The sequence below is a fragment of the Magnolia sinica genome, chromosome 10 (genome assembly GCF_029962835.1).
Source record: "Magnolia sinica isolate HGM2019 chromosome 10, MsV1, whole genome shotgun sequence".
Taxonomy (NCBI): domain Eukaryota; kingdom Viridiplantae; phylum Streptophyta; class Magnoliopsida; order Magnoliales; family Magnoliaceae; genus Magnolia; species Magnolia sinica.
Genome location: NC_080582.1, coordinates 47757257 through 47776382, shown reverse-complemented (window position 1 = coordinate 47776382; position 19126 = coordinate 47757257).

Sequence of the window (19126 nt, the reverse complement as noted above, 5' to 3'; positions counted from 1 at the left end):
AACGTAATAAATAAATAACAAAAAATATAATGCTGCAATGTAACTCTAAATTATTACAGTATTCTCCACTGAGCTTGAAATGTAAAATTTACAACATTCTCATCCACACATACATTTCACAATTCTGAATGATAAAAGATAAGAAATATAAATCACACATCCACAACACAAAGAATTATAGTGGTTCACCTGTGTGTTCACCAACTGTTAAACAACAGCCACACAGAATGCTACTCCACTCCTAATATCCTCACACAGGGGATATTAGCATTCACTATCAAATAGGTTTTCACAGGTTCACCCAAAACCTTCACAATTGTGACTTTTTTTTTTTCAAAGGGCTTACACAATTCAAAAACCCTCACTTCTAAGTTTTCTGGCTCTTCTTAGATAACCAATAACTTTGAGATTTTCCTGGCTTAACCTCAAATAAAACCAAACAATGTAAATTACACAAATTGTAAAATACCTGATTTTCTCCTTTGTTGTAGCAGCCCAGAAGAACCAAGTCGGAGTAGAGATTTGAATGTCCAAGCTCAATGTCCAATACTCACTTTATAATGGTTCTAGGTTCTAATAGATTTTAAATTAAAACAAAAGGGCTAGCTCTTATTGATTTTGATTCCAGAAAAAGGAAAACAACAATTTCTCTTTTCAGATTAGATTGGAATATAAGAAACAAAATCAATTAACAAAGCTAAAGAAAGAGAATATTAAATATGCACACTTAGTTTAAATGGAGCACCGACTTATCTCTTAGAAGACCGAATTAAATAAACTTGAATTGCCTTTATTTCAATGAATTAATTATGAGATTCGTGCTCTATTTATAGGTGAGCAAATCACGCCTTCGACTAGTCTAAGGACCTCTACGACTGGTCGTAGAATCAACAGATATTTGAAAAATTTGGGCATGATAAGATTTGGCAGTTTTACGACTGGTCGTAGGTGGTCTATGACTGGTCATGGGTCTCCTACGACTGGTCGTAGGTGGTCTACGACTGGTCGAAGAAAATCAAATTTCAGGGTTGTACATTAAGTCGTAGCTCTACGATAGGTCGAAAATGCAGTCAACATTGTACCTACGACTGGTTGTACAGTCCCCAAGACTAGTCGAAGTCTAACAGAAAATTTTTGATTTTTGTAACAAACTTACGACTGATCCATGAATTTCTTAGACAGGTCGAAGCAGTACTAGGACTAGTCGAACAAAGTCTAGGACTAGTCTTAGAACAGACCAAACTCACTTATAGAAAATATATGAATTATGTATCCAGAATGACCTACTCTAAAGGTCAACCTAAGGTCAGTCATACCTCAGGAGTGATGTAAGGACATTGAACATAGGAGACAAGTGACCTTTGAAAGTAGTGAAGGTTGAAGTCTTGATGGAGCTCAAACTTGAAAGCTTCTTGAGATCTTGAGGTAGAACTTGAAATCTTCTTGAGATTCTTGACTTGTGAACAGTGCTTGTCAGCCTAAGTTGATCTTGAGTAGAGCATTGTTCTTCACAGATGCAAGCTTCATAACAATGTCTTTGGCACCACAAATTTGACAACACAAAGGACTATAAACTATGGCACTTACAATCTCCCCCTTTGTCAAATTAGTGACAAAATACACTTTCAAGATATGTTTCATAACACAGAATATCTGATTAAAGAATCATGCACCGGTCGTTATCAACCAACATCCTGCAGACTGCCAATATTCAGTCCACCTCTTCACATACTCCCCCTGAGCAACATACTCATAAAACACCATACAATACAATCTCCCTCCTTATGACAACATCCATATCCACAACATATTCATAACATATCCATACTCCCCCTTTTTGTCACAATAGGACAAATGAAGCATAAAATAGATGACTGAGGAGAAATAATCAATGAGAAATATGAGAGGTAACTAGTTAAGATTTAAGAACATAGCATAAGTAACACACAATTCATAGACTGAGTTAAGTTAAAGAGAGTGACAAACTCAAAAACTAGTTAGGAGTAATAAAGTTATTACAAACCAATAAACTTAAAAATACTAATTTGACCCAGATGAAGGAGCAAGAATGGAAGGATCAAGTTGATGCATGCCTTTGTTCAAGCGCCTAAGATATTTACGCATATATTTGAACTGTAAATCATGGGCAATAGACATGTTTTCCATTTTAACATTTAGACCCTCAACTTTATCTTCCAATGCACTCAGACGTGTATCAAATGAAGAAGGCTCATAATCTGGATCATTTGTAGAATCGGACTCAAGTTCTTCAAAAATATCATCCATGTTAATATCATCAGGAGGAAGATCACCAGCTTCTTTCTCATGTTCAGCTTCAGCACAGCTAACACCATCACCTTGGCCAGGAAGGAAATCATGGGCAACAGACATGTTTTCCATTTTAACATTTGGTATGTGCAGAGGTGTGAGCAGAGGTGTGTAGAGGTGGACTCTATGGAGATGAAACTGAATGATGAAGTGACAAATGAAGGATGGTAAACAAATGTTAACACCTCTAACAACAGAATGAAGAATACGAACCATGAAGGACGTCAATTCAGATTTGTTACCCGACTGAGGATATAAATTAGACACAAAGATTTTGTGAAGAATTCTTTATTTGGGTAACAAATACCGTGAGGGAAGCGCATTCCCTTTATGAGTCCATTGTATATCTAAATTGCATAAGTCATTAGTCAACATACATTTTTCAGCGACAGAGGGTTTATCATATAAAGTATGGATAGGAATACCCTCATCATTCACTGGAATATCCATTAGGGCTGAAATCAAATGTCGATCAACTTCAAATGACCCTTCTCTCGTGGAGATAGAAAAAGTTAAATTTTCCAGTGAGAAAGCACATATGCATGCAAACATGGATTGGGCAATGGACCGGTATACTGGTCCACCCCAAAGTAATAAGTTATTCCAACCTACAGATTGAAGCATAGGAAAAATATCAAAAGGAGCAACATGATTAATATCAACTGGATGCTTAACAATAACATTATGCAATTGGATGTCCCGAACATAAGATGGATCATCCTCATGAGCCCTAAGATGACGCTTAGTGATAGGGGCTAATCTGGAAGAAGAAGATGGACCACGGGACATTGATTTTCTTTCTCTAAAAGCCATATGCAACAAGGATTTCAAGAATATAAAGAGTTGCAAAGGATTGAGAAAATGGTTTTCTCAAATCAGATTTTTCAAAAGAAAAATCTCCAAATCTCAACTAAATTCGAAATAGACAACTCCAAGAGAGAAATAGAAGAAATCTAGACACAAATCTACAAGCAAAATGCAAATGGAGCACTAACCTTGAAGATTTTGGAAGATGGGTTCGACTAGTCGTATGTCAGCTCGTTGGAGAGTGAAGTTGAAATGAAGAAGAAAGTGATTTTCCCCAAATTCTAAGTGAATCCATATGATTCACGACTAGTCATGGATATACATGACTGGTCGTAGCACGAATGGTCGTGGATACTCATGACTGGTCGAGTACAGGCCAAAAAAAATCTGATTTTTGCATATTTTCAAAATTGAAGACTAAACTAGCAAATATATATAATATGATACAAATACGCATAATTAATCATTTTAAAATGCACATGCTGAGATCAAATTTCATTTTGTTAAACCTGTTTTCGTCGAGCGGTTTATTGAAAATATCAGCACGTTGATTCTCGGTAGAAATATATTCCAGTGATATAACTTTTTCTTCAACTAATTCCCGAATATAATGAAATTTAATATCAATGTGCTTAGTACGAGAATGCTGAATTGGATTTTTCAAAATATTTATGGCACTGGAATTATCATAATATAATAACATAGAATCCGGTTTAATTCCATAATCACTTAGCATACATTTCATCTAAACAAGCTGTGCACATGCATTACCAACCGCGATATATTCAGCTTCAGCTGTTGAAAGTGATATAGAACTTTGTTTCTTGCTAAACCAAGAAACTAAACAGTTTTGATATAAAAACAACCACCACTGGTTGATTTTCGATCATCAAGATTACTAGCCCACTCAGCATCCGAGTACCCAGCTAATTGAACACTAGTCTCATGAGGATACCAGAGACTGAGATTAACAGTACTTGCGACATATCTTATAATCCGCTTGACAGCAGTCAAGTGCGACTCTTTAGGTTCAGATTGATATGTAGTGCAAATACCAACACTTAGAGTGATATCAGGTCTACTAACAGTTAAATACAATAGACTACCAATCACACTCCGATATAATTTCGGATCCACATTTTTACCTGTAAAATCTTTTGAGAGTTTCAAGGTTATACTCATAGGAGTATCAAAGTTCTTACCATTCTCAAATCCAAATCTCTTAATCAAGTTCATAGCATATTTAGATTGAGAAATGAACATTCCATCAGGTTTTTGTTTTACTTATAGCCCGAGGAAATAATTCAATTCCCCAACCAAGCTTATTTCAAACTGAGATTTCATCAAATCTGCAAACTCAATAGTCATGTCAGTACAGGTAGATCCATAAATGATATCATTAACATAGATTTGTACTAATAAGATGTGATCCATATGTTTTTTAATAAGCAGAGTTTTATTAACACATCCCATTTGAAAATTATGGCTTAATAGAAACTTTGTTAGTTTCTCGTACCATGCCCCAGGAGCTTGTTTTAAGCCGTAAAGTGCCTTTTTAAGACGATACACATGATCAACATTTTTGGGGTCTTCAAAACCCATTGGTTGTTCAACATAAACTTTCTCATGTAGATCGCCATTTAAAAATGCACTTTTCACATCCATTTGGTAAATCTTAAATTTTCTAAAACACGCAATGGATATAAAAAGTCTGATTGATTCAAGACATGCTACTGGTGCAAAGGTTTCATCATAGTCAATACCTTCAATTTGAGTGTAACCTTGTACCACTAGTCTAGCCTTGTTTCTAATTATATTGCCAAGTTCGTCAGACTTATTTTTAAAAATCTATTTGGTTCCAATGATGTATTTATCTTTAAGTCTAGGTACAAGATACCAAACATCATTTCTCACAAATTGGTTAAGTTCTTCTTGCATCGCAACAATCCATTTTCATCAGCAAGAGCTTCTTTTATGTTAGATGGTTCTATCTGGGATGTAAAACATACGTAATTGCATATATCCTAAAGTTGTCTATGGGTATGAACACCAGTGAGTGGGTTTCCAAGAATCTATGTGGTTGGATGATTTTTAACAGTCCTCAGTTCAGAATCAGTCTGATTAGATGAAATATCAGATTTATCAATTACTAATACTTCATCATTATCTGAACTTGAGACAAGTGTGCTTAAGTGATCATCAATGACCACATTGATGGATTCTTGAATCACACCGGTCCTTTTGTTCAGAACCCTATAAGCTCGACTGTTTAAAGAGCATCCTAAAAAGAGCCATTCATCACTCTTTGTATCAAACTTTCTCAAATGTTCACAATTTCATAAAATATAGCACTTACTGCCAAAAACTCGAAAGTATTTGATCGTAGGATTTTTATCGAACCACATTTCGTAAGCCATTTTATTATTACCTTTAATAGTGTAAACTCGGTTAATAATATAGCAAGTTGTATTGACTGCTTCAGCCCAAAGGTTCTTAGAGAGCTTCAAACTATTCAACATGACATTAGCCATTTCTTGAAGCACTCTATTTTTCCTTTCAACTATACCATTTTGTTGTAGAGTTTTGGGCGCTGAGAATTCATGTAATATTCCCTGGTCACTACAGAACTTCTCAAAACCGCTATTCTCAAATTCAGATCCATGATCACTACGAATCTTACTGACTTGAGAACCTTTTTCAGTTTGAATCCTTTTGAGAACCTTTTTTACTTCTTCAAGGGTTTCTGATTTGTCCATTAAGAAGACAGCCCATGTATATCTATTAAAGTCATCTACTATTACCAAGATATATCTTTTGTCACCTTGACTTTCCATCCTGGTAGGTCCTACTAGATCCATATGGAGAAGCTCGAGTGGTCTTAATGTGGTATTGGAATTCACCTTTTTATGTGAGTTCCTTGTTTGTTTGCCAATTTGGCATTCACCACATATTTTATCTAATTTTTATAGTTTGGGTAGACCTCTTATAAGTTCCCATTTACTCAATCTATATAGATTTAAGTAGTGTACATGTCCAAGACGTTTGTGCCACAGATTTAAAGTTTTTAGAAAACATTTGATCTTTCCCTTTTGAGTTTAAGATCCCTCCCTTTACAAACATGGGAGAAGTATTCTTCGGTTTAGGAGGAACACTCTTGTCATAACCCAGACCAGGTCAATCGCCACATTTTCTTGATCCAGATAAGAGTTTTTCAAATTTAGGATCACCTTGGGCATATATTTCCAGGTTTCCTTTAAACTCAAGAGAGAAGAGACTTCATGTTTTAGTTGTTCATTTTCAGATTTAAGATTTTCAAACTGGGAGGTTTTAAAATCTAAATTGCATTTTGTCTTTTCAAAACAGTCTGAAATATGGGACTTTTCTAAAACAAGAGATTCATAAATTTCTTTGAGTTTAGAAAATTTCTCTTTTTGAAGTTTTAATTTCATAGCAATTTTACAACTTTCCTTGTAAAGGGCATTGTAAGCATCTTGAAGATCATCTTCATTTTCATATTCACTATTCAGATTTTCTTCATTAGTCGAGTCATCATCATCTAAAAAAGTGAATTTGGCTAGAGTCATATGGGCCTTAACATCACACCCTGACTCAGTTTCAGAATCTTCTGATTCAGAAGAGACTTCAGAATCAGAGGACTCATCCCAAGTAGCCATCATACTTTTCTTTTTTGACTTGCCCTTATTAGGACATTTGTTAGCCAAATGCCCATACTCATGGCAGTTGTAACATCGACTGCCTTTTAAAGATTTTCTAGTTTTAGATTTAGGTTTCTTTTTATCAAATGCTTTTTGAAAATCAACCCTCTTTTTACTTTTAAAAATTTTATAAAACCTCTTTGCCAAAAGAGTCATATCATCCTCAGAGTTTTCTAAATCTGAGTTTAAATCATTTTCAGAAGTTTTTAAAGCAATAGATTTACCTTTTGGAGCTTTAAAGGTTAACTCATAAGTTTGTAATGAGCCAACTAATTCCTCAACCTTCATATTGTCCGTATCACGAAGTTCCTAGATTGCAGTTACTTTAGAATTGAACCGTTCAGGAAGTGAGCATAGTATTTTAGCACATATCTTGTTTTTAGGAATTTTATCGCCTAGACCCCACATAGAGTTTACAATGTCATTTAATCTGGTATAGAAGTCCATGAACATTTCATTTTCTTCCATACGTATTTCCTCAAATTTAGTTGTGAGGATTTGTATCTTAGATTTCTTGACAATTGAAGTACCCTCGTGTGTCATTTCCAATGTATCTCAAGCATGTTTTGCAGAATCACAAGATATAATTCTTTTGAATTCATCCAGTGATGGTGCACAAGTAATTGCATTTAGTGCTTTAGCATTTGCACTACTCTCAGTTTTCTGAAGTGTGGTCCAAGAGAAATATGGTGTAATTTTCATAGATTTTGAACCATCAATCCTGATTACTTCAGTGGTAGGAGGGGTCCATTCATTCACTGTGGATAACCACACACTTTCATCCATGGATTTGAGGAAGATCCTCATCTTAGCTTTTCAATAGGCATAGTTAGAGCCATCAAAGGGTGGAGGCCTAGTGACTGATAGGCTATCAAAATTTGACATCTTTTATATAGTTGAGATCGTTAGCTCAAGAAGTAAATCCAAATAAAAAGCAATAAGAGCGAGCTATTAGGCTTTGATACCACTTGAAATGGCCAAGCTATATGTCCTAGAGAGAGGGGGGGGGGTGAATAGGACTATGCCAAAATTTAAGATAAATACTACGGAATATGAAATAAAGAATAGATATACACCAACCACAGAATAAGAATGGAAAGCAACCTAAAATAGAGAAATAGAAACACAAATTGTTCTAAGGACAACCTTACACCAAAAACCAAAGTTTATGGTAGGACAACCTTATTTCTATAACAAATAGAGAAACAGAAGCTCAACGTAATAAATAGATAGCAAAAAATATAATGCTGAAATGTAACTCTAAATTATCACAACATTCCCCACTGAGCTTGAAATGTAAAAATAACATTCTCATCCACACATACATTTCACAATTCTCAATGATAAAAGATAGAAAATATAAATCACACATCCACAACACAAAGAATTATAATGGTTCGCCTGTGTGTTCACTAACTGTTAAACAACAGCCACACAGAATGCTACTCCACTCCTAATATCCTCATACAGGGGATATTAGCGTTCACTATCAAATAGGTTTTCATAGGTTCACATAAAACCTTCACAATTGTGTCATTTTTTTCAAAGGGCTTACACAATTTAAAAACCCTCACTTCTGAGTTTTCTGGCTCTCCTCAGATAACCAACAACCTTGAGATTTTCCTGGCTTAACCTCAAATAAAACCAAATAATGTAAATTACACAAATTGTAAAATATCTGATTTTCTCCTTCATTGTAGCAGCCCAGAAGAACCAAGTCGGAGTAGAGATTTGAATGTCCAAGTTCAATGTCCAATACTCACTTTATAATAGTTCTAAGTTCTAATAGATTTTAAATTAAAACAAAAGGGCTAGCTCTAATTGATTTTGATTCCAGAAAAGGAAAACAACAATTCCTCTTTTCAAATTAGATTGGAATACAAGAAACAAAATCAATTAACAAAGCTAAAGAAAGAGAATATTAAATAAGCACACTTAGCTTAAATGGAGCACCGACTTATCTCTCAGAAGACCAAATTAAATTAACTTGAATTGCCTGTATTTCAATGAATTAATTATGAGATTCGTGCTTTATTTATAGGTGAGAAAATCACGCCTTCGACTGGTCTAAAGACCTCTACGACTGGTCATAGAATCAACAAATATTTAAAAATCTTGGGCGCGATAAGATTTGGCAGTTTTACGACTGGTCGTAGGTGGTCCACGACTGGTTGAAGCAAGTCAAATTTCAGCGTTGTACATTGAGTTGTAGCTCTATGATAGGTCGAAGATGCAGTCGACACTGTACCTAGGACTGGTCGTACAATCCCCAAGACTAGTCGAAGCCTAACAGAAAATTTTTAATTTTTGTAACAAACTTACGACTGATCCATGAATTTCTTAGACAGGTCGAAGCAGTGCTAGGACTAGTCGAACAAAGTCCAGGACTAGTCTTAGAACAGACCAAACTCACTTATAGAAAATATATGAATTATGTATCCAGAATGACCTACTCTAAAGGTCAACCTAAGGTCAGTCATACCTCAGGAGTGATGTAAGGACATTGAACATAGGAGACAAGTGACCTTTGAAAGTAGCGAAGCTTGAAGTCTTGATGGAGCTCAAACTTGAAAGCTTCTTGAGATCTTGAGGTAGAACTTGAAAGCTTCTTGAGATTCTTGACTTGTGAATAGTGCTTGTCAACTTAAGTTGATCTTGAGTAGAGCATTGTTCTTAACAGATGCAAGCTTCATAACAGTGTCTTTGGCACCACAAATTTGACAACACAAAGGGCTATAAACTATGGCACTTACAGCTTTTGGGATATAGAACAGACTCAGAGTTACATAATTCTAGTCCCATTTGAAAGCTTGTCGAGTTACCATTCCAATGAGATCAAAATATTCTAAATTCGACCACGGAAGAGAGAGTTATGAGGTTTACTATTGGACAAGGAGATGAAGGAAAAATTTAGGATCGAGGACTGTGATCCCACTTAGGGTTGCACAAATGGTCTTGGAAAATAATGATTTAAGTCGAGAATGAAAGACCACTAATGTACCTTTCAGATGACCAAAAATTGACCCAATCCGACATCAAATGAGGGAGTTATGAGCATCTCTGTTGGATCGCGTGATTTGAAAAGATTAACAATCCAAATTGCAAAATGGCAAACGAAGAATTTCGACGAGCTTTTCAGATAATGAACGGTCCCTAAATTAGACTATTTTGGTCCCATTTTGAACCTTGTCGAGTTACCATTCCAATTAGCTCAAAATAGTCTAAATTCGACCACTGAAGAGAGAGTTATGAAGGTTACTATTGGACAAGGAGAAGAAGTAAAAATTTAGAACAGACGGCTGTGATCCCACTTACGGATTCGCAAATCATCTCGGAATATGACGATTCAAGTCAGGAATGAAAGAGCACTAAAGCACCTTTCAGATGACCAAAAATCGACCCAATCCGACATCAAATGAGGGAATTATGAGCTTCTCCGTTGGATCGCATGATTTGGAAAGATTAACAATCCAAATTACAAAATGACGATCGAAGTGTGTTAATGGGCTTTTGGGATATCGATGGTCTCAGAATTGGACCAAGGAAGAGGGAGTTATGATGTTTACTATTGAACAAGGAGATGAAGGAAAATTTCAGGACCGACGACTGCGATCCCACTTACGGATGCACAAATGGTCTTGGAATACTACGATTCAAGTCTGGAATGAAAGAGCACTAAGTACCTTTCAGGTTCCAAAAATTGACCCAATCCGACATCAAACAAGGGAGTTATGAGCATCTCAGTTAGATCACGCGATTTGGAAAGATTAACAATCCAAATTTTAAAATGACAATCGAAGAATTCCGACGAGCTTTTAGGATATTGAACGGTCTCACAATTAGACAATTCTAGTCCCAATTGGAACCTTGTCAAGTTACCATTCTAATGAGCTCAAAATAGTCTAAATTCGACCACTGATAGGAGAGTTATGAAGGTTACTATTGGACAAGGCGATGAAGTAAGAGTTCAAGACAGACGGCTACGATACCACTTACCAATTCAGAAATCATCTCGGAATATGATGTTTCAAGTAAAGAATGAAAGAGCATTAAAGTACCTTTCAGATGACCAAAAATCTACCCAATCCAACATCAAACGAGGGACTTATGAGCATCTCCGTTAGATCGCGCGATTTGGAAAGATTAACAATCCAAATTGCAAAATGACAATCGAAGAATTTCGACGAGCTTTTGGGATATGCAATGATGTCAGAATTAGACAATTCTTATCCCATTTGTAACCTTGTCGAGTTACCATTCCAATGAGCTCAAAATAGTCTAAATTCGACCACTGAAGAGAGAGTTATGAAGGTTACTATTTGTAAGTGCCATTGTTTATAGCCCTTTGTGTTGTCAAATTTGTGGTGCGAAAGACACTGTTATGAAGTTTGCATCTGTGAAGAACAATGCTCTACTCAAGATCAACTTAGGTTGACAAGCACTGTTCACAAGTTAAGAATCTCAAGAAGCTTTCAAGTTCAATCTCAAGATCTCAAAAAGCTCTTAAGTTTAAACGACATCAAGACTTCAAGCTCCATTACTTTCAAAGGTCATTCATCTCTAAAGTTTCAATGTCCTTACTTCACTATTGAGGTATGACTAACCTTAGGTTGACCTTTAGAGTAGGCCATTTTGGATACATAATTCATACATTTTATATAAGTGAGTTTGGTCTGTTCTAAGACTAGTCCTGGACTTTATTCGACTAGTCCTAAACATTTCCTGGATCAATCGTAAGTTTGTTACAAAAATCGAATATTTTCTATTAGGCTTCGACTAGTCATGGGGACTGTTCGACCAGTCGTAGGAACAGCGTCAACTGCATCTTCGACCAGTTGTAGACATACGACTCAAAGAACAACGTTGAAATTCGGCCACCTACGACCAGTCGAAGGGATCCTATGACCAATCGAAGGAGACCTACGACCAGTCGAAGGAAACCTACGACCAATCGTGAAACTGTCAAATCTTATCACGCCTGAATTTTCAAATATCTGTTGGTTCTACGATCAGTTGTAGAGGACCTTAGACCAGTCGAAGGCGTGATTTGGTCATCTATAAATAGAGCACGAATCTCAGAATAAAATAAGCAATTCAAGTTAATTTAATTCAGTCTTCTAAGAGATAAGTCGGTGCTCCATATAAGCTAAGTGTGCATATTTAATATTCTCTTTCTTTAGCTTTCTTAATTGATTTTGTTTCTTGTATTCCAATCTAATCTGAAAAGAGGAATTGTTGTTTTCCTTTTTCTGGAATCAAAATCAAATAGAGCTAGCCCTTTTGTTTTAATTTAAAATCTATTAGAACCTAGAACCATTATAAAGTGAGTATTGGACATTGAACCTTGACATTCAAATCTCTACTCTGAGTTGGTTCTTCTGGGCTGCTACAACGAAGGAGAAAATCAGGTATTTTATAATTTGTGTAATTTACATTGTTTAGTTTTATTTGAGGTTAAGCTAGAAAAATCTCAAAGTTGTTGGTTATCTGAGGAGAGCCAGAAAACTCAGAAGTGAGGGTTTTTGAATTGTGTAAGCCCTTTGAAAAAGACACAATTATGAAGGTTTTGGGTGAACCTGTGAAAACCTATTTGATAGTGAACGTTAATATCCCCTGTGTGAGGATATTAGGAGTGGAGTAGCATTCTGTGTGGTTGTTGTTTAACAATTGGTGAACACACAGGCGAACCACTATAATTCTTTGTGTTGTGGATATGTGATTTATATTTCCTATCTTTTATCATTCAGAATTGTGGAATGTATGTATGGATGAGAATGTTGTAAATTTTACATTTCAAGCTCAGTGGGGAATGTTGTAATAATTTAGATTTACATTTCAACATTATATTTTTGCTATCTCTTTATTATGTTGAGCTTCAGTTTCTCTATTTGTTCTATAAATAAGGTTGTCCAACCATAAACTTTGGTTTTTGTTGTAAGGTTGTCCTTAGAATAATTTTTGTTTCAATTTCTCTATTTTAGGTTGTTTTCCATTGCCATACTGTGATTGGTGTATAGTACTATCTATCTTTTGTTTCATATTCCGTAGTATTTAAATTTAATTTGGCATAGTCCTATTCACCCCTCCACCCCTCTAGGACATATAGCTTGGCCATTTCACTATTGGACAAGGAGATGAAGTAAATAGTCAGGACTGACGACTGCGATCCAACTTGCGAATGCACAAATGAGCTTGGAATATGACGATTCAAGTCAGGAATGAAAGAGCACTAAAGTGCCTTTCAGTTGACCAAAAATCATCCCAATTCGACATCAAACGAGGGAGTTATGAGCATCTCCGTTGGATCACGCGATTTGGAAAGATTAACAATCCAAATTGCAAAATGAAAAATGAAGTATTCCAACGAGCTTTTGGGATATCGAACGGTCCCTAAATTAGAAAATTCTAGTCCCATTTCGAACCTTGTCGAGTTACCATTCCAATTAGCTCAAAATTGTCTAAATTCGACCACTGAAGAGAGAGTTATAAAGGTTACTATTGGACAAGGAGAAGAAGTAAAAATTCAGAACAGACGGTTGTGATCCCACTTACGGATTCACAAATTGTCTCAGAATATGACGATTCAAGTCAGGAGTGAAAGAGCACTAAAGTACGTTTCAGATGACCAAAAATCGTCCCAATCCGACATCAAATGAGGGATTTATGAGCATCACTATTGGATCGCGCTATTTGGAAAGATTAACAATCCAAATTACAACATGACAAACGAAGAATTTCGACACGCTTTTGGGATATCGAACAGTCCCTAAATTAGACAATTCTACTATCATTTCGAACCTTGTCCAGTTAGCATTTCAATTAGCTCAAAATTGTCTAAATTCGACCACTGAAGAGAGAGTTATGAAGGTTACTATTCGACAAGGAAAAGAAGTAAAAATTCAGAATAGACGGCTGCGATCCCACTTACGGACTCGCAAATCATCTCGGAATATGACGATTCAAGTCAGGAATGAAAGAGCACTAAAGTATCTTTCAGATGACCAAAAATTGACCCAATCCGACATCAAACGAGGGAGTTATGAGCTTCTCTGTTGGATCGCGCGATTTGGAAATATTAACAATCCAAATTACAAAATGATGATCGAAGTGTTCTAATGGGCTTTTGGGATATCGAATGGTCTCAGAATTACATAATTCTGGTCCCATTTGAAAGCTTGTCTAGTTACCATTCCAATGAGCTCAAATAGTCAAAATTCGACCACGGAAGAGAGAGTTAAGAGGTTTACTATTGGACGAGGAGATGAAAGAAAAATTCAGCGCCGACGACTACGATCCCACTTACGAATGCGCAAATGGTTTCAGAATACGATGATTCAAGTCTGGAATGAAAGAACACTAAAGTACCTTTCAGATACCAAAACTCGACCCAATCCGACATCAAAAGTGGGAGTTATGAGCATCTCCATTGGATCACGCGATTTGTAAAGATTAACAATCCAGATTTTAAAATGACAATCGAAGAATTCCAACGAGCTTTTGGGATATCGAACGGTCTCAGAATTAGACAATTCTTGTCCCAATTGGAACCTTGTCAAGTTACCATTCCAATGACCTTAAAATAGTCTAAATTCGACCACTGAAGAGAGAGTTATGAAGGTTACTATTGGACAAGGAGATGAAGTAAGAGTTCAGGACAGACGGCTATGATCCCACTTACAGATTCATAAATCATCTCAAAATACGATGATTCAAGTCAGGAATGAAAGAGCACTAAAGTACCTTTCAGATGATAAAAAATCGACCCAATCCAACATCAAATGAGGGAGTTATGAGCATCTCCGTTGGATCACGCAATTTGGAAAGATCAACAATCCAAATTACAAAATGAGGATCGAAGTGCTCTAATGGGCTTTTGGAATATAAAACGGTCTCAAAATTACATAAATCTGGTCCCATTTGGAAGCTTGTCGAGTTACCAATCTAATGAGCTCAAAATATTCTAAATTCAACCACGGAAGAGAGAGTTATGAGGTTTATTATTGGACAAGGAGATGAAGGAAAAGTTCAGGACCGACGATTGCGATCCCACTTACGGATGCGCAAATGGTCTCGGAATACGACGATTCAAGTCAGGAGTGAAAGAGCACTAAAGTAACTTTCAGATGACCAAAAATTGACCAAATCCGACATGAAACCAGGGAGTTATGGGCATCTCCGTTGGATCGCGCGATTTGGAAAGATTAACAATACAAATTGTAAAATGACGATCGAAGTATTCTAATGGGCTTTTGGGATATCGAAAGGTCTCAGAATTACATAATTCGGGTCCTATTTGGAAGCATGTCAAGTTACCATTCCAATGAGCTTAAAATATTCTAAATTTGATCACTAAAGAGAGAGTTATGAAGGTTACTATTGGACAAGGAGATGAAGTAAAAATTCAGGACCGATGACTGCGATCCCACTTACAGATGCGCAAATGGTCTCAGAATATGATGATTAAAGTCAGGAATGAAAGAGCACTAAATTACCTTTCAGATGACTATAAATTGACCCAATCCGACATGAAACGATGGAGTTCTAAGCATCTTTATTGGATCGCGCGATTAGGAAAGATCAACAATCCAAATTGCAAAATGACGAACGAAGTGTTCTAATGGGCTTTTGGGATATAGAACGGTCTTAGAATTACACAATTCTCATCCCATTTAGAAGCTTGTTGAGTTACCATTCCAATGGGATCAAAATATTCAAAATTCGACCACGGACAAGGAGATGAAGGAAAAATTCAGGACCGACGACTGCGATCCCACTTACGGATCTGCAAATGGTCTCAAAAAAGGATGACTCATGTCAAGAATGAAAGACCACTAAAGTACCGTTCAGATGACTAAAAATCGTCCCAATCCGACATCAAACGAGGGAGTGAGGAGCATCTCCGTTGGATTGCGGGATTTGGAAAGATCAACAATCCAAATTGCAAAATGACAATCGAAGAATTCTGACGAGCTTTTAGGATATCGAACGGTGTCAGAATTAGACAATTCTGGTCCCATTTGGAACCTTGTCAAGTTACCATTCCAATGAGCTCAAAATAGTCTAAATTCGACCACTGAAGAGAGAGTTATGAAGGTTACTATTGGACAAGGAGATGAAGTAAAAATTCAGGACAGATGGCTGCGATCCCACTTATGAATTTACAAATCGTCTCGAAAGATGACGATTTAAGTCAGGAATGAAAGAGCACTAAAGTACCTTTTAAATGACCAAAAATCGACCCAATCGACAACAAATGAGGGAGTTATGAGCATCTCCGTTGGATCACGCGATTTGGATAGATTGACAGTCCAAATTGTAAAATGACGATCGAAGTGTTCTAATGGTCTTTTGGGATATCGAACAGTCTCAGAATTACATAATTTTGGTCCCATTTGGAAGCTTGTCGAGTTACCATTCCAATGAGCTCAAAATAGTCTAAATTTGACCATGGAACAGAGAGTTATGAGGTTCACTATTGGACAAGCAGATGAAGGAAAAATTCAGGACCAACGACTGCGATCCCACTTACGGATGCGTAATGGTCTCGGAATGCGACGATTCAAGTTAGGAGTGAAAGAGCACTAAATGACCTTCAGATGACCAAAAATTGACGCAATCTGACATCAAACGAGGGAGTTATGAGCATCTCCATTGGATCGAGCGATTTGGAAAGATTAACAATCTAAATTGCAAAATGACAATCGAAGAACTCCGATGAGCTTTTGGGATATCGAATGGTTCCTGAATTAGACAATTCTGATCCCATTTGGAACCTTGTCGAGTTACCATTCCAACGAGCTCAAAATAGTATAAATTTGTGCACTGAAGAGAGAGTTATGAAGGTTACTATTGGACAAGGAGAAGTAAAAATTCAGGATAGATGGCTGCGATCCCACTTTCGGATTCGCAAATCGTCTCAGAATACGATGATTCAAGTCAGGAACGAAAGAGCACTAAAGTACCTTTCAGATGACCAAAAATTGACCCAATCTGACATCAAACGAGGGAGTTATGAGCATCTTTATTGGATCGCGCGATTTGGAAAGATCAACAATCCAAATTGCAAAATGATGATCGAAGTGTTCTAATGGGATTTTGGGATATCGAATGGTCTCAGAATTACATAATTCTGGTCCCATTTGGAAGCTTGTCGAGTTACCATTCCAATGAGCTCAAATAGTCTAAATTCGACCACGGAAGAGAGAGTTATGAGGTTTACTATTGGACAAGGAGATCAAGGAAAAATTCAGGGCAGACGACTGTGATCCCACTTACGGATGCGAAAATGGTTTCGGAATACGTCGATTAAAGTCTGGAATGAAAGAGCATTAAAGTACCTTTCAGATGACCAAAAATTGACCCAATCTGACATCAAACGAGGGAGTTATGAGCATCTCCGTTGGATCACACGATTTGGAAAGATTAACAATCCAAATTGTAAAATGACAATCGAAGAATTCCGACGAGCTTTTGGGATATCGAACGGTCTCAGAATTAGACAATTCTAGTCCCAATTGGAACCTTGTCAAGTTACCATTCCAATGAGCTCAAAATAGTCTAAATTCGACCACTGAAGAGAGAGTTATGAAGGTTACTATTGGACAAGGAGATGAAGTAAGAGTTCAGGACAGACGGCTGCGATCCCAGTTACTGATTCACAAATTGTCTCGAAATACAACGATTCAAGTCAAGAATGAAAGAGCACTAAAGTACCTTTCAAATGACCAAAAATCCACCCAATCCGACATCAAACGAGGGAGTTATAAGCATCTCCGCTGGATCGCGCGATTTGGAAAGATCAACTCTCCATGTTGCGAAATGATGATCGAAGTGTTCTAATGGGCTTTTGGGAGATAAAACGGTCTCAGAATTACATAATTTTAGTCCCATTTGGAAGCTTGTCGAGTTACCATTCTAGTGAGATCAAATTATTCTAAATTTGACCGCGGAAGAGAGAGTTATGAGGTTTACTATTGGACAAGGAGATGAAGGTAAAATTCACGACAGACGACTGCGATCCCCCTTATGGAAGCGCAAATGGTCTCGGAATACGACAATTCAAGTCAGAGTAAAAGAGCACTAAAGTACTTTTCAGATGACCAAAAATCGACCCAATCTGACATCAAACGGGGGAGTTATGAGCATCTTCGTTGGATTGCGTGATTTGGAAAGATTAACAATCCAAATTGCAAAATGACAATCGAAGAATTCCGACAAGCTTTTGGGATATCGACCGTTCCCAGAATTAGACAATTCTGGTCCCATTTGGAACCTTGTCAAGTTACCATTCTAATGAGCTCAAAATAGTCTAAATTAAACCACTGAAGAGCGAGTTATGAAGGTTACTATTGGACAAGGAGATGAAGTAAAAAAATCAGGACAAACGGCTCCGATACCTCTTACTGATTAGCAAATCATCTCGGAATATGATGATTCAAGTCAAGAATGAAAGAGGACTAAAGTAAGACCCAATCCGACATCAAACGAGGGAGTTTTGAGCATCTTCGTTAGATCATGTGATTTGGAAGGATTGACAATCTAAATTGTAAAATGATGATCGAAGTGTTCTAATGGGCTTTTGGGATATCGAACTGTAACATCCCGAATTTTTCCCAATTTGGCAATGGACGTTCCTGGACATAAAACTGCCCTGGGACCTTATTCTATTGTAATTAGGGCGTAATTTAGTTAAGTATTAATAGCTTGGATCACTTTCTATACAAACTACAAAGGCCCAAGAACCACCTCAGGAAGAAATCACCCAGGACCAAAACCTTTAGGAATTAGGTTAATATTAGCAAGTGCTATACTAGAGTGCTTATGAAATTAGCACTAATCACTTTAAATATAATCTGTAAGTCTCAAAACATGCAGAATCATTAATGCTACATTACCCTGAAATCTAGAATCTATCTTTAAACCCGGTTGCTCTCGAGAGCATCTTGAAACTCCGTATCGGACCTGGACTGCACGTCGAAAGTCCGATTACCCTGAAACTATACAGTTATGACTGCATTACTGGACTTGACAACCCCCTTAGAAATCAAGTCTTAACTATATCTGGAAATGCACAACTTGAGCCCGGAGCAAAGAGTGTGAGAAATGTGAAAATATTTAGAAATAAAATTTGAATTTAAGTAATCTGAGTCATGTCGCTTACGGACCAAATATAAGGATTTAGACCATCAGAATCTGACCCAAATACACCCTCGGATCAGGAGAAATGTTCCTCACATGTCAGTGTACTTGTGACCCTGATCGAGTTTCGGTGACCG